Genomic DNA, 15,546 nt, shown 5'->3' with positions numbered 1-15,546 from the left:
GAAGCAGATGGGGAAACTTAAACGCACACCCACTAGGGTATAGCAGAGCTGGCACAAAGTAAGAAGAGGTCTTAGAACATCTCCCAGCCCGAGCGGATGCCAGCGCTCACTAGCACTGAGACAGCATGACAAAGAGAGGGAATCTGTGCTGTGCTGTGTGTGTGTGTGTGTGCCTGTGTGTGCCTCTGTGTGTGTGTGTTTTGTACAGTACCTCTACTTCTGTTCATTTTTGTATATTTATTCTTTTATGAAACTGCACGGCCCTCTGTTTGGCGTCTCATGTTCTCTATACGGACTGAAGTATTGGGCCACCTACACATCACACCTACAGGAGCCCGGCTAGCTCAATCCAAATACACGCAGACATTTATCATAATAATATATGGAGACTTATTTGGAGACATAGTGTGTGTTTGTTTTTGAGCAATATACCTTTCAACCTTACAGGATTTGAAATAAGAAACGCAGTGAAGTCATGTAGCAGGTGGCAGAACGGCACTGATGACCTCCACAGCAGGAGAGCCCACCTGAGGCACGCAACTCAACACTCTGTGGACTTGAGACTCGTATTGACATAACTGAGAAGGTACAGACACACACACACACACACACACACACACACACACACACTCTGTATCAATGTATGTGACTGTAGCAGTAATTAGCTCAGTGTTGCATTGAGTATTGACTCGTCTGTCTTTGATTTGAGACGAACTCTGTCCCTCCTCTGTCTTTGATTCTGTCCAAAGAGCAAAAGCATCAGATTCACCATTATTACTTATTCATATAGTGTAGCTATCTGATAAGTTAATCGTGTGTGTTTCTTTACTGAAACACACACACGAGCGTGCTGCTGTTTGTATTTACAGTCCAATAACATTCTGGATTTCACAATACTCAGTATGCACTCGCTGTGAGAGTCCAGCCAGGTTGTTCTCTCTATATGCAAACACGCAAATACAAAGCAAACTCGGGGACTTGTTCAAAGCCGCCATCTGTCTGTTTTCATTTTAAACAATTGCTACACACATCCAAGCAGGAGTAATGAGCCACAAACGCACAGATTGAAAAGAAAACATGATTATATTTGAGTTTATTAACATTTTAGATGATTTTCTAAACCCTGAAAATTTAGGAAATGTTGATCTACTTTCTTGTTTTGTGTGTTTTTGTGCGTAGAATGTAAGAAATGCAGCTCCGTTTAGAGACACACACACATGCTGACAGCTCTGCCTTTTGTAAATCACGACGTCCCCAGTCAGAGTTGGAACAGAGAGACGTAAATCACTGCGTCAGCCGAGTGCCAGCGCTGAGTCATGTGTCACATTTAGGAAAGCGTTCAAATCACTTGGGAGCCATTTGGTGAGGCTCATAAATCAGCTACGGAGCTCCAGCGCGAGCCAGACGAAGCCGGCCGGGGCTAAACGGAGAGGAGGGGGCCGGGGGGGCACCGAGTCCCCCCCCCCCCTCCCTCCACAATGAGATGCACATGTTGCCGCCTGGTGGGTGGGTGTCGGAGAGGTCGGCGACGGGGCGTAGAGGTTAATAATGAGGTGAACTTGATCTTTCCCAGTCCCGGAGAAGAGTCACCAGTCTTCTCCGGACCCCCCCGCCCCCCCTCGCCCCTCCACCATTATCTCAACAATGTAAAGAGGGGGAAGTGATGAGGGAGAGAGTGTTCTGAAGTCGCCGGGTCAGGGGGGTCACGGTGGGGAAGATTACAGCTGCACGAGAAGGAACGGCGGCGAGGACGAAGAGAAGAACCCGGAATTAGAGGAAGTCAAACAGGAAGAGGATATTTTAAACGTATATAAATAAGTCGCTGCTTCACTCTGTTAGTTAGTTCACACTGAGCCTATGTGTCCCGTCTGCTCACTTTGCTTCGTCAGCGCCGGTACGAACACGCTCTGTGTATCCACCAGGGGGCAGCGTAGGGCCTGAAATATAAATCACCAACTGGAAAACGGCTTAAAATTCGTCTTTTGTCTAATTTAGTTTCAGATTTTTTTATTATACTTGCAGTTGAAAACCCGACACTTCAAACGATCGGTCCAAATGAATCCCCTGTGCACTGATTTAGCAACTAAAAAAGGATGAAATAATACACTGTGATTAAAGTGTGTTTAGTTAAGGAGAAGTGTGTGTGTGTGTGTGTGAAGGAGCTGCTGTGTTTGCTGTGTGTTTGCTATCTGCCGGGATTCCCACAGGCGTCTTCCTGCCACGATCGGCTTGGTTCAATTAGAAGCCAATGGGCAAAGGTGATGGTGGAGAGGAGAGTTGCTTTTGGGGGAATCGGGCCCTGATCTCCTCGGGCGTGTTGTTCCACTGCTTAATGGTCCTGACAGAAAAGACTTTAACACCCTTGACCTTCAGTCTAGACTTTGGAATGACCAAAAGGATCTCAGACAGTTCTCACTCGCAGCTGCAGTGTTTTTTTTCTTCTTTCCTCCTCCTCTATTATAAAAACAACATGCAGGTTTGCTCTAAATAACAGATCTAATGTCAGAGACAGAGACTCTGGGCTTCGACGCAGCCGGGGTTAATACGTGAAATTCCAAACACTCAATTTGTTTTGCAGTTGGATAGATTTGGCAGAACTCGTGTTGGACATCTATCTTCCGCTCGCTCAGGCTGTCATTGGGCTCTGCTGCTTTTGTATAAGACTGAAAAACGGGCATTAGGCTCTCATACGATCCGACGTGAGCGACGCTAAGGTCGAGGAATCAAATCACGCAGCGGCCAAGAGGGAATATGCAGGGATTTGATCATATTAATCAACGAGTACACACCGTGGAGTGACCCGGTGTGAGGGCGCAGGAAGCAGCTGTACACACGTCGGAGAAGTCAAGTGCTACCGCTGACATTACAAGTTTAAAGAAGTAACTCCTCACACATGTAATGCAGAGAGGCGTTTCAAAGTTACACTCCCAGACTCCGAACAGGGATTCTCCGAGAGCACTTGAACTACGGCGCGTTTTGAAAAGGCAGCAAAGAGATGTGCCAGTGGCTAAATAGCTGTTGATAATAGATAAAATGTTTGGAATGAGGTATTATGAGTTCTTTGGGGAACGGCAGGAATAGCATCTAGTGGTCAGTGAGACGATCTCATATCAGATAGAGAACGTCGAAGAGCCAAAGGTGCGCGGAGTTCAAAACAGCTCAACAGCTGAATCCTCTGAAGAAGCTGATAGGCGAGCAGCAGGAGAGCGCCGGCGCCGCATGAGCTTCCTTCAAAAGATAAAAACCCCAAACTCGCCTGTCTTCTCCAGCAAAGGTCGGCCTTTTCAATGATTCGCCTCATTTTGCCTTCGGATCCTGAGCTACTCTGCTAATTTAACAGTGCATTAGCTGTGTTTATGTTTGATCGTCTACGTGCCTCTGAAAGTGGACTTGCTGGCCAGGTTGGACTCGATCCAGGGGAGAATCTATTGGGCTTTGGTGCTGATCGGCCTGATGGTGGCGCTGTTAGGACCACGTTTGTATTTTCTTCTATAACTTTAACCAAACTGCTGAATATTATAAGTAACTTTGGAACCAGACATGGAAAATTAAACGTCTGTAACCTGTTAAATGTCAAAATCCAGAGACTAAATGTGAGGACTGCTCGGCCTTGGTGGAGGTATGTGCTTCCAGCTCATACATATGTTTGATTCATCTGGAATTCATTTTAACATTTCAACTGAATGGAGATGACAGATTGCTGGAGTCTGATGATGCCACTTGGAGATTTCTGATGCCTCTGTGTCTCACAGAGAACACGCACACACACACACACAGGAGCACACACACACACACAGACAGGAGCACACACACCCCCACCCCCATGTAAGAATGCTCACATTTGATTGATGAGGAAATAGATGGAAAATTGCAGTGTCCATCCTGATGGATGACATCATTTGGCCCAATGTGCTGATCACGTATGCCAAACAGGAGAACCCCCCCCCCCCTCTTCTTCTTCCACCCCTTTTTTGCTTACAATTGATCAGTGTGAGTTTTGTGCAGCAGCCTTCCTTTGAATTTAATGCATGAGGAGAGCGAGCAGGTTGACGCGGCTCTTTACCGTCCCTCCCCTCCCCTCCCCTCCCCTCCGCTCCCACATCCATCTTTATTTAGGGGGGGTGCGGGGGGGTCCAGCCCTGACAGATCCAGTGGCACTCCGTTTGTTTACCCTCACCCTCAGACCATCACTCTGTGTTAAAGCGCCCCTCTCTGCTGTAGATGGATTATTGTTTACACAGGATCAATTATGGCCGCCGTGCAAACAGAGTCACTGAAGGGAGCGACTAGGAGAGATGGGCGGTGATTGTCGGATCTCGATATTCCCGTGTGTGTGTGTTTGTTCCCCTCATTAAAACCCCCAGAGCAAACACTTCCCGGCCTTTTCACTCGCAGCCACAATGTTTGACAAGGAATTTAGTAAAAGCTTCTTCAAACACTGGGATTAACGTTCACATAAGAGAGCAAAAGGATCCGCTCTGACTTGATAAAAGCCTTTTCTGTTGACGCACACATAACTACCGTACGCTGGGTAAGCCTACATCTCTGTGCCGGGAGCGTCGGGACAGCGGCCTCGTGCTTATTCCTCAACCTGTACCTCAGGGCCTCACACGTGTAAACGGCGTCGCTGGGCCGTGTTCTCCCAGAGGCTTATTTTGTGGAAGTCATCCAAGCGTCCAAGCTCATATTCAAATAGGTTGACAGGTGACCGGGGCGGGGGAGAGAGGGGCGGGGGGTCTAAACAGCTTGATTGATGGGGCGTTGGCGTGTGGTGGCGGGTGAGTTTATGAGCCACGGCAAATCTGAATATTGAGAATGCGGCTGTGGTGTCACACTCGCCATATTAAGAATTATTTGACAATGCATTATGTTGGAGATCTGTCAGGCAAAAGCGATGAGCGCGGCGTCCCCTGCGACTGGAATTACACAGCGAGGAGGAGGATGAGGAGGAGGAGGAGGAGGCGGAGGAGGAGGAGCTGGAGGAGCTCGGTGAATCCTCAGTGGATGTTTGTGACCATGCGAGGGCTCGTCCGGCTCAGAGTTGGAAGGAATTCATGTGTGGTTTTGTTTGTCACTTGACTGTAACCTAGCATCCTAGCTAAATCTACCAACCCTCAGTCAAATACGCTCCCAGACGGCAAAACAGTATTTTTTCTTTCGTTACTTTATTAAATATGAACACGTTTTGTTTTCTAGCTCGGGTGCGTTTTGGAGCCCTCTAGTGTTGCGTCATTGTCACATGTTTACGTTTGGATGAGGGTCACAAAGCTAAAAAGCCTTTACACATAAACTTTACACATAAATCACTTCACCTCTCGTCCTCTCGTCCTGCAAAAGTGAAGACAATGAGACGACAGAACAGCTGATGGATCTGACACACTGGTTACTGTGACACACACACGTTCACATGATGATGAAGACGAGATCAGGTCACAAAGAGCCATGCTGGTGTCTTAAACTGCATTGTTTGGTTTCTTGGCCACTAGAGGGCGACCACTTAACTTATTCAGGCCTGTTAGGGGGAAACTGCTCCCTGGAGTAACAGAGAGTAACAATAAATATAAAGTGAATTTGTGGGCCAATTTTGTTGTTGTTGTTAATGTTGTTTTAAATAGAATGGGGTCAAAAATGAAGTTAATTATGATTTACATCCTGGAATTTATGATCAAGAAAGTCTAAGAATGAGTTTTTCTACGACACACTGTAACTCTGTTTACACTGTTTACACTCTCAAAGTCCCACAAGAGTTCAACCACCAGTTCAAGCAGCACAGCCGGCGTGTGACTCAAATCCACGAGGTACCAGATGATGATGATGCGTTTAAGCGCTCTCCTGCCGTCCCCCGTGCTGCTGTTTCCTGCTCCATGGAGGTTATCTGGTGTGTAAACATGCCACCCCAGGTCCATCCCCAGGCTGTATTATGACCCTGAACCACACGGGGCCAACAAATGTCTTCCACCTGGACCGGGGCCGGAGCTTTGGTTCTCCTGCCTGCATCACAGCAAAGAGACGTTTGAGCTTTTTTTTAATGAGAAACAAATCCTGATGCTGCTTTTTCTCTACTGATCTTCTACACACACACGTCACTCTGCATTGATCATAAGTCAGTTTACATGTAAATTGAGTGCCCTTTAATGACTTCAAGGGTTAATCTGATATTCATTATATATATATGTTAGCCTCCCTCCTCTAAATGGAGGAGGAAACAAATCATTGGCCCTTTAATAGCAATCAATGCTTGAACTCCCACCCACCCACCCACCCACCTCCGCCGCCCCTCCTCATCTCTCCCCGCGCATCATCTGGTGTGCGTGTGTGTGTGTGCGAGTGTGCGGCGTTTGGAAGGTGTTCTCTGCGAGCCTGCGTGTTTTCCTCTGGGGGTGTCTTTGGCTGACCCGGCGACCTCGCTTTCTCTGTGGACGGCCAGCTAAGAACCAAGCAACATATCAAAGAGTGGGAGGGCACAGCCAGGCCACTGGGTTTCTGGCAAAATCATCTCAATAAATAAATATCACAAGACACCGCTGGAGGGCAAAGCTTTGATGTGGGGGGGTTGAGCCCCATTCTCTCTTTTCTCTCCCTCTTCTTTCTCCACCTCCATACAGGCGCTTCTCCTCCAGTGTCTCCACTCACTGCCAAACCCTCACCGCTTGCTCTGACAAAATGGCTCATGTGTGCACCTATATACACACACATCTCAGCAGCGCCAAGCGTTCAGAGGCATTGTTGTTTCCCTCTCAGAGGAGGTGAGAGGAACAGAAGCTCAGTTTTGTTATCAATAGATCCGGGGCTTTGGGTTGGTTATCGTCAGTTTGGCACCGAGCGAGTTTGGAAGAAAAAGCCTTTATTTTCTGCCACAATGACTGAGACGCAAAGGTGGAGAACAAGCGGTGAAATGTATTTTGTTCATTGTGTTTCAGGTTCCACACGGTGAGATAAGGAAGGAGTGTTGTGTTAAACTGGCCTGCGTCTGGAGGAGTCCTTCATTTTTATCTGTTGTTCTGCATGGCAGCTGCCAAATGAGAAGTAATGGGACCAGCAGGCCACAAACAAACACACTTTACACACTACCAAAGTGAGAAAATGTAGGTAAGCGCCACCAACTGGTTGACTGACACTTCACATGTCCACCAAGTGTGCTTACAGTAAAACAAATTCACTTTAGGAGAAATGCCCGCTCAAATTTGCAAATGCAACAAAATAGTAACAAATATCAACAATTCATTCATTACAGCGCCACCATCAGGCCGACCGCTATCAACATCCCATAGCTCCTCCCCTGGATCACAGCCAACCCGCACTGCAAGTTTCACTGAAATCCAACAGATTCCCGATGTGCAGGGACGATCTATCGTTTCTATCAATACGCTTCCTTTCATTCTAATGGCCGTGCCTCCTCTTCTGTAATCCTCTCTTACATTCCGTCAGGCAGTTAGAGGAGCCATCGCAGGGGAACATTTTAAGTTGTTGAAAAACATAATAATAGTGTAGGAAAATGTCCTCCTGTCCCAAATTTGTTCAAGGGAGCAGCAACACTTGCTGGCTGTTGCCTCAGTCTGTCACCAGTCCAGACATATTTTTTATTGGGTGACCCTCAGGGATGAATCACAATGTCTGCTTCATCGACAAATAAATACACACACACACACATGCCGGACCGTGCTAGGTTTTTTTTTTTTCAGCGTCTTGCCTCATCCTGCCAAACTTGGAACACGAGCGCCGAAAAACAGCTGACTACTGTAAAGTGTTTATATCTGTTGCACTTTCCCAGGATGTGGGAACGTTGTTGTGTTGCTGTGTTGCCGTGTTGCTGCTGTGTGTGTGAGGGGACAAACTGGAGGCCTGACAGGGACGTTGTCAGATTAGTGTTTGCGTGACGGTTGGGTTTGCCGTGAGGTCCCAAAGGCATCGGGGTCGTTATGTTTCTGTCGCTTCCTCCACTGCGGTTTTCTTTTTTTCCTGGGGCTCGTTCCCCCGCAGTGTGTGAGAGAAAGGGATGAAATGGAAGGCAGAGAAGTGTTTTCCTCTCTCTCTTCCCCATCAAATACCCACATTCAGTGTATTATCGTGTATGTATGCAGTATAAAGTGGAGAACCATCTGAATTTTCTTGACGTTTCTCTCCAAAGGAGGCGGGAACGTCACAGCAAACTATTTCTCTTCCTGCGTCGACTATAAAAGCCAAAATAAAACGGTGCAGGAGTTTCAGCTGCAGGAACTTCATCTACAGATCATTTTGATTTTAGTCAAGTAGTCTATATGTGTGTTTGCATACTGGATGTTTGTGTCCATCAGTTTATTTATTGCTTTACCAGAGACGAGGAGGATTATATACTAGAAATTTCCTATCCCAGCTAATAGGAATTTCAAACATTCCTCATTATTTGTCCAGTTTATGGATGTGATGTTGCAATTAAAGACCAGTAAATGATGACATCACACTTACATTGTTATGCAGAAAGACAGTGAATGAATGTTGGTTTGGAAGTACCATCAATCATTAGAGTCCAAGAAAAAAAGAAAGCAATAAGGAAAACAACAATAACTATAATGAAATATCTGGAATGAACATTTCCACACTGTCTGATTCAACAGATTTGTGTTTATGATGCATTATAGAGCACAAAGTTTACACAGTGGCGTCTCCTGGGACACAATATTCCTCTCTCTAGGCTGCCGTCTCTCCTCAGCCGTGTCTCTGCTGTCATTGGGAAAGGCTTCTCTAATGTAGCAACATTACTGACACATCTGAAGGGGTGAGAGGAGGAGAGAGTGGATCGCCTGGAGGGGGAAATGTGGGTACATTAAGCCTCGGCAATTGGTCAATAATGTTTGCCTCTCGCTTTTGAGAGGCAACTGAGTGGAATGTGGATTGGAGTGTTTGTATATGTGTGTGTGTGTGTGTGTGTGTGTGTGCTGAGGACTGTGGGGGTTAAACTGTGTGTCTCGGGGGAACATGTTATTGACTGTTGACCAGCCCAAATTAATTTTCAACAAGCCTCTTCAGTGGAACAATGGAGATAGATTGTTACGGCAAACACAGAGGGCCCCCCGTGTGCTTTCACTCCAAGGTCTGCTGACTGGACCAGCGGCCTCTTATTAACAGCAGCAGATCCACTGTGTCGCCGCCGCTGCTTCTTCTAAGTCAGTGTGTCGGGACAATTAGGCTTCCCGGGTAATCGTGATCCATAAATATCCTCCCTGTGAAGAAGGTGCGTTTTTTTCTCATCTTCTTTCTAACCAAATAGTTTTTCCCAATGATTCTGAGCGCAGTCATTATTTCCAAACCTTGTACGGTTTAGAAATGCGCCTGTGCAGATGACGCGCCGAGGCTGAGCGAGTCAAGCAGCTGAGCTAAACAAAAGGCCTCATTGTTAATTTGAGCATCCGGGCTTATTAGTTTGGTTTTGATCTGTCGGAGGCGGCTGGGTGTCATCTCGTCGCTTGTTTTCCCCTCTCCCACTTTGAATGGTACAAGTGACAAAAGGCCTCCCACACACAGTTGCTGCCGCAGTGTGATCACCGCACGCTGAGACACAGGGAGGTGTCAGCACTAATCTCCTTTAAAATGGCTCTCTTGTCTTACATCCCGTGCTGGCGCGTAATTGTGTCTCCTCCGCAAGACTTGCCGTCCCACTTTCACGCCACTTTTGTTCCAGGCGGCGGAGTGCGCAGGAGTGAAGTTGCGATGCATTTGACTTGACTGAGGAGTTGAAAATGTGTTATATTTTTTGTTATTCTTTTCTTTATACCTGCAACTCTCAGACGCAACAGGGCGCCTGTGCTTTCTAATCTGCCATCACTTAAAGAGGTAATATGCAGTACAAAAAAAAAACAATCTGCTCCTATTGTCAGCCATGGACTCAAACAAAACTGCTAAGTACACTCAGACAAAGCGACTTAGGTTGTTAGAGTTTGACGAAGGCTCAGGAGTCATTTGTTCCTGCCTCCTCTGCAGGGTTACACTCAGCACCTTGGAAGAAATCTGGAGGAGGATTTATTTTAGGAATCTGACTGGAACTTTTAATTGATTGCAGACCGTAATGTTTTACATTCTCGTCTCCTTGTAGAGGCGGTTTGGAATTTAATTAGGAGCTGATGTAGCATCCTACACCCGGCCGCTTTCTTCCTTGCATTTTCGCGTCACGTTTCACAGCGATTATGGAGATTGAGCAGAGATAACTCAAAAAGTTATAGATGAGTTGGATTGGAATTGGAACACTTCCTTAGTTTTCATAACATCTGTTAGTACACAGTACTTTTGTTGGGCCTTGTACTGTTTTGTTTTTGCGAGTGGACCTCTCTTTGTTCCTGTTTACCAGGACATCATTTTTGTGAAAAGCCAGAGTGCTAGAATTTCAAACAAAGCATCTCGATGGCATTAGGATACATTGCTGTAAGTTTGGGGAAAATCTAAATTTTGGTCAAATTCTCCAAAAGACGTCAGTGTAACGATGGACCAAAGCATCAAAGAGTGTGATGTGTTTGTGTAAGATCTGTTGCGCACACAGTGCACTCCGATTCAATTCCGGGCTACCACAGCTTGACAGATGTTTTATTGTTCCTCTCAATGAAACCTGATGTCTTCATCTGTCAGAGTCTGATTTTGAAAAACTGTATTGAAAAAAGATTTTGTGTTGTGATTTTGTGTGATGTTTTGGATTTATGGACCCAAAGTCCATAAATAGCTGCGGAAAATGTCCAGACATGAGGACAACAGGTTGAAGTTAAACCCAATGGTGTATAAGGTGTAGGGTGGGAAAAGTATAATGTCGGCAATTTGCTGACTTTGAAGCCCAGAAATGTAGGTTTGGACTGCTTAGTAATCCATTTGCATTTGACGTGGAACGCGCATCAACAACCTCCAAATGGAGCTGATTGAACTCCAGTGTAGTGACACGCTCAAGTCAAAGTATGACTCTGTTTCCTCATTTCATCCCCGACACAATTCCCCAACTCCGTCCCCAAGCTGCTCAAATGCTCTCTATGTTCGGCAGCACATCAGAGTAAATGAGAGCGAAGCAAACTGAGCCTTTCTTTATGGACTTTTGTCTTACTTGACCTAGAATAGTTGAATTGTTGGATTTTCATTGAGGGAAATTATAACTTTATTTGGGTTGTTCTGTGAAAAAATGTTTCCATTGAAAATTTACTTGAGAGGTTACAGATAGAGAGAGGCCTCATAACTCGTTTCTTCTTTTATTTATTTAGATACAAAGAAGAAACGAGTTTCCTCTGAAAGGAGCGGACAGCTGTCAGCTGTAGCTTCAAATTCAGTTCATTCAGGTGTGAAGTGATATCTACCAAAAAGGCCACATTATCCATCTTTTTTTCACAATTTAAAAAGAGAAAAAAGTGTGTTGCTTTCTGACTTCTTAGCTTTGCCAAGAAAGTCGCTAATTCCCTTCTAATGGACCAAAATCACTCCAAAACCCTGCCTTTGCTGTGCCATCTCACATTGTTGTGAAGCAAAAGATCCTCAGCGTTTGCATCAACTTCTCTGAGGAATTCCCTGAGCATGCGATGCTGACAAGAAGAGGATGCCCTGAGAAAATGTATCATTTTTATCATTGTGTTCATCACCTCAGCATGCTCATCTGACAGGGTGGAGCATAGGACAGATTGATGAATTATGCAATGGTGAGAGATTAGCTCAGGATTGTCCTCTTCCATTCTTGCCACAGCTCCTTTCTCCCTCCCCATCATGGCAGGGGCTCCATCTGTGGTTATTGAAACCACTTGGTTTGGCTCTATTCCTCGCTTTGTTAACATCTCCTTAATGGCCAGGTAGATGTCCTCTCCTCTTGTACTGGTCTGAAGGGAACTTACACCTAACAGGTCTTCACAGAACTCTTTCTTGTCTTTGTTGAAGAATCTTGAATAAACTAACAGCTGAGCATTGTCAGACACATCAGTGGACTCATCTACAGCCAAGCCTACACAAGGTGTCTTATGAATGGCTTCATCCAGCTGGGCTAGCACATCCTGGGCTAATATTTCACTTTTCTTTGTGGCTGATGATGCTGACATAGGTATTTGCTTAATTTTGTCACAAAGCTCTTCTTTTTGTTTACCCTCAAGTAATGTTTCTGCTACTGCACTCATGCACTCCTTGACAACACCTCCATCTGTAAAGGGCTTTTTGTGTTGTCCAAAAAACTCTGAGGGAACATTCATGAGCACGTTGTTGGGCAGTGAATGAATGGGTTAAGATCCTGGTGGATTGATCGTATTGGGCTCTGAGACTGCTAATTTTCTGGGACCTCAGTTCAGACTTGGGTGGGTATGATTGTTCAAAAGCTTTGTCCTTTGTCTCATAATGGCGTTTCACATTGCCACTTTTAATAAGTGCCACGGTCTCTGAGCATATGAGACACACTGGTTTTGTGCTCGCGACGGGAAGAATAAACATGTATGCCTCGGTCCAGCCCTGTTTTCGCCGTCAACTTTTCTCTTCTTAGAAAGCGCCATTGTTGTTGTACCTCTCCTGACTCCCACTCACTTGCCTGTCTGTCTTCTCTCGCTGTAACGTTACTTTTCCCGCCTTTCACCTCTTTCCTCTGTCTGCACTGAGAGTCGCAATGTTTATCTTTTTGAATGCACAGATTTGATCGGCTGAGTAGCATCACGTGGGTGGCTTAACTCGCAGGCGATTGGTTTGTAAATTTCCTGGTCCACGATTGGCCGACTACATCACGTGGGTGAGCATCACGTGGGTGGCTTAACTCGCACATGATTGGTTAGTAAATTTCATTGTTAGCATACACTGCTCAGAGCAATAATTTTAATTTTAAAAGAATAGATGTCAATTGACTGCAAATTTAGTCAACTGGGTGTCTGTAGACTTTTTAGAGACTCTTTGGAATACCTACAAGGGCCTGCTGTGCACTGCTAAAGCAGACCACCAGTGCCACCAGAGCACTGCTGAGCTGTGTTACTGACAGTCTGCTCGTTTGCTGTTGGGGAGGGGAGTGACACAAAGACTTTGAGGACTGAAATGGATCCATCTGTGTGACCATAAGTCAGAGTGGTTCTGCCCTGAGTGACTACCCCATCTCAGACAGTCACCAATGTTGCACAGAGCAATTTATGCACTGTGCAGCCATGGCACTTCAGCTGATCTTCTCAGCAGGGCTATTGGCTACAGGTGGTTGGCTGTGATAGAGTATCTGTTGGTTACCCGGTACGCTGTTGTAGCCAAGGTGTCAGTAAAATGTTGACCCTGTGAGCTGACCATTTTGCTGACACCTCCAAAGAGAGATATTGCTCTATCTCCTTAACAATTCAATGACGTAAGGCAACATACAACTTTGCAGGCACAGGCTCTGTGTTACAGTGATTGTTAGCATAAGATGCTCAGAACAGTAATTTTAATAGAATACATGTTAATTGACTGCCAATTTAGTCAACCCCCAATAGCTATGGTATCCAACTGGGTGTCTGCCCAGATGGCCGCCAGTAGCTTTGCTGTCCAACTTGATGCGGTTGCAGCATGCTGAGAAAATCGTAGTTTCAAGCGTTCACACATTTTGCTAATATGTAGTACTACAAATCCATGCTGAGAACATCACCTGGACTGACATGGCACATGGGCCGTCTGAGGCAGGGAAGTCACTCAGGGTCGTGTCAGCCTGGCTGACGGTCACTTAGATCTAAAAGTCCCCAGCTCAGGTGCAAACGAGCAGGTCGTTTCAGTAACGCATATCAGCTGATGTTCTCAGCAGTGATGTGGTGGTCGTTGGTTTAATGCAGCCAGTAGTCTCCCATGCTGTAGTAGTGCCCAGCACGCCTGGGTAGGCAGTAGATTCCAAAGTGTCTACTGCCTGCAAGGGCCTGCTGCAGTTGTGCCAGACGTCTGATTAATGACTTCATGAGAGTCTGGCACAACTGCTGCTGCAGACCCTTGTAGGCAGAAGACTCTTCTGAGACTCTTTAGATTCTACTGCCTAAAATGACCTGCTGTGCACCACAACAGCAGACCACCAGTGGACTGCTGAGCTGAGTTGCTGTGCCAGTCTGCTTGTTTGCTGTTGGGGAGGGGAGTGACACACAGACTTTGAGGAAGTAGACTCTTCTGAGACTCTTTAGATTCTACTGCCTAAAATGACCTGCTGTGCACCACAACAGCAGGCCACCAGTGTCACCAGAGCATTGCTGAGCTCAGTTGCTGTGCCAGCCTGCCCGTTGCTGTTGGGGAGGGGAGTGACTCAAAGACTTTGAGGACTGTTCCCTGAATGGATTTATCTGTGTGACCATGAGTCAGAGTAGTTCTGCCCTGAGTGACTTCCCCATCTCAGACAGGCCAAAATTGGTTAGGGCATTTCATGCTCTATGCTGCCATGTGCCGTGGCGGCTCAGCTGACCATCTCAGCTGGGCTGCATGGTACAACAGGGCCTGCAGTTGGGGGGCTGTCTTGGTGAAGACCCGGATGGGCCCCCCATAGCTACTAGGGGCCTTCTGGGTGAACACCCAGGTGGAACCCATAGCTGCTGTGGGCAGGCTGGTTTAACACCTAGTTAGCATCTCTTACATCAAAGTAGAAAATAACTGAAAGTGTTTATTTATATATCAATGTGTGTCACGTATATTGCACAAGTTAAGTGATTCATTTTGTTGTCGATGTACATTGCAAGTAAAAGCAGATTGAGAGCTATCTGCATGTGAATGTGTCAGCAAAATGGTTAGCTCACAGAGCCAAACATTTTGCAGACACAACAGCTAAGTGAGCTAACTGGGTATCCAACAGGTCGTCTACCCTGCAGTAGACAACCTGTTGGATACCCAGTCAGGCCACTGTAGCCAGTAGTCCCGCTGAGAACATCAGCTGAGCTACCCTGGTCGCATAGAGCATGCAATGCTCTACGCAACCCCTTATGCAGTCTGAGACGGGGTAGTCACTCAGGGCAGTGCCTCTCTGGCTCATGGTCACACAGATAAATACATTTCAGGGAACAGTCCTCAAAGTCTTTGAGTCACTGCCCTCCCCAACAGCAAACGAGCAGAGTGTCACAGTAACACAGCTCAGCAGTGCTCCTGTGGTTGTTGGTTTAATGCAGTCAGTAGTCTCCCTTGCTGTAGTAATGCACAGCAGGCCCTTGAAGGCAGTGAACTCCAAATAGTCTACTGCCTACAAGGGCCTGCTGCAGCTGTGCCAGACTCTCACAAAGTAATGAATCAGAAGCATTTGTGTCTGGCACAACTGCAGCAGGCCCTTGCAGGCAGTAGACTCTTTGGAATCTACTGCCAACAAGGACTTAATGTACTATAGCAAGGTAGACTACTGGCTGCAATAAACCAACAACCACCACATCGCTGCTGAGAACATCAGCTGATCTGCGTTACTGAAACGACCTGCTCGTTTGCTGCTGAGGAGGGGACTTTTAGATCTAAGTGACCGTCAGCCAGGCTGACACGGCCCTGAGTGACTTCCCTGCCTCAGACGGCCCATGTGCCATGTCAGCTCAGAAGTCATAATGTCAGATGTTCTCAGCAGCGCTATTGGGTACATCAGATTGGCTTAAGGACCCTGAATGGACTGGGCAATTT

General features: G+C 46.4%; 1 long non-coding RNA gene across 1 annotated transcript in view; it reads right to left on the bottom strand.

The window, feature by feature from the left end:
- Positions 1–5,187: 5,187 nt before the first annotated feature.
- The window catches only part of LOC143001793 (uncharacterized), a 36,551-nt gene continuing 26,192 nt past the window's right edge, over positions 5,188–15,546 (bottom strand). Inside the window, exon 3 of the long non-coding RNA XR_012963731.1 lies at positions 5,188–5,991. This is a non-coding gene — a long non-coding RNA (uncharacterized LOC143001793). The remainder of the gene's footprint in view (positions 5,992–15,546) is intronic.

The sequence above is a fragment of the Genypterus blacodes genome, unplaced genomic scaffold (assembly GCF_046128005.1).
Source record: "Genypterus blacodes isolate CSIRO-AG114 ecotype Tasmania unplaced genomic scaffold, CSIRO-AGI_Gbla_v1 ptg000055l_1, whole genome shotgun sequence".
NCBI classification, from domain to species: Eukaryota; Metazoa; Chordata; class Actinopteri; order Ophidiiformes; family Ophidiidae; genus Genypterus; species Genypterus blacodes.
This window is presented reverse-complemented; position numbering and strand designations above follow the sequence as displayed.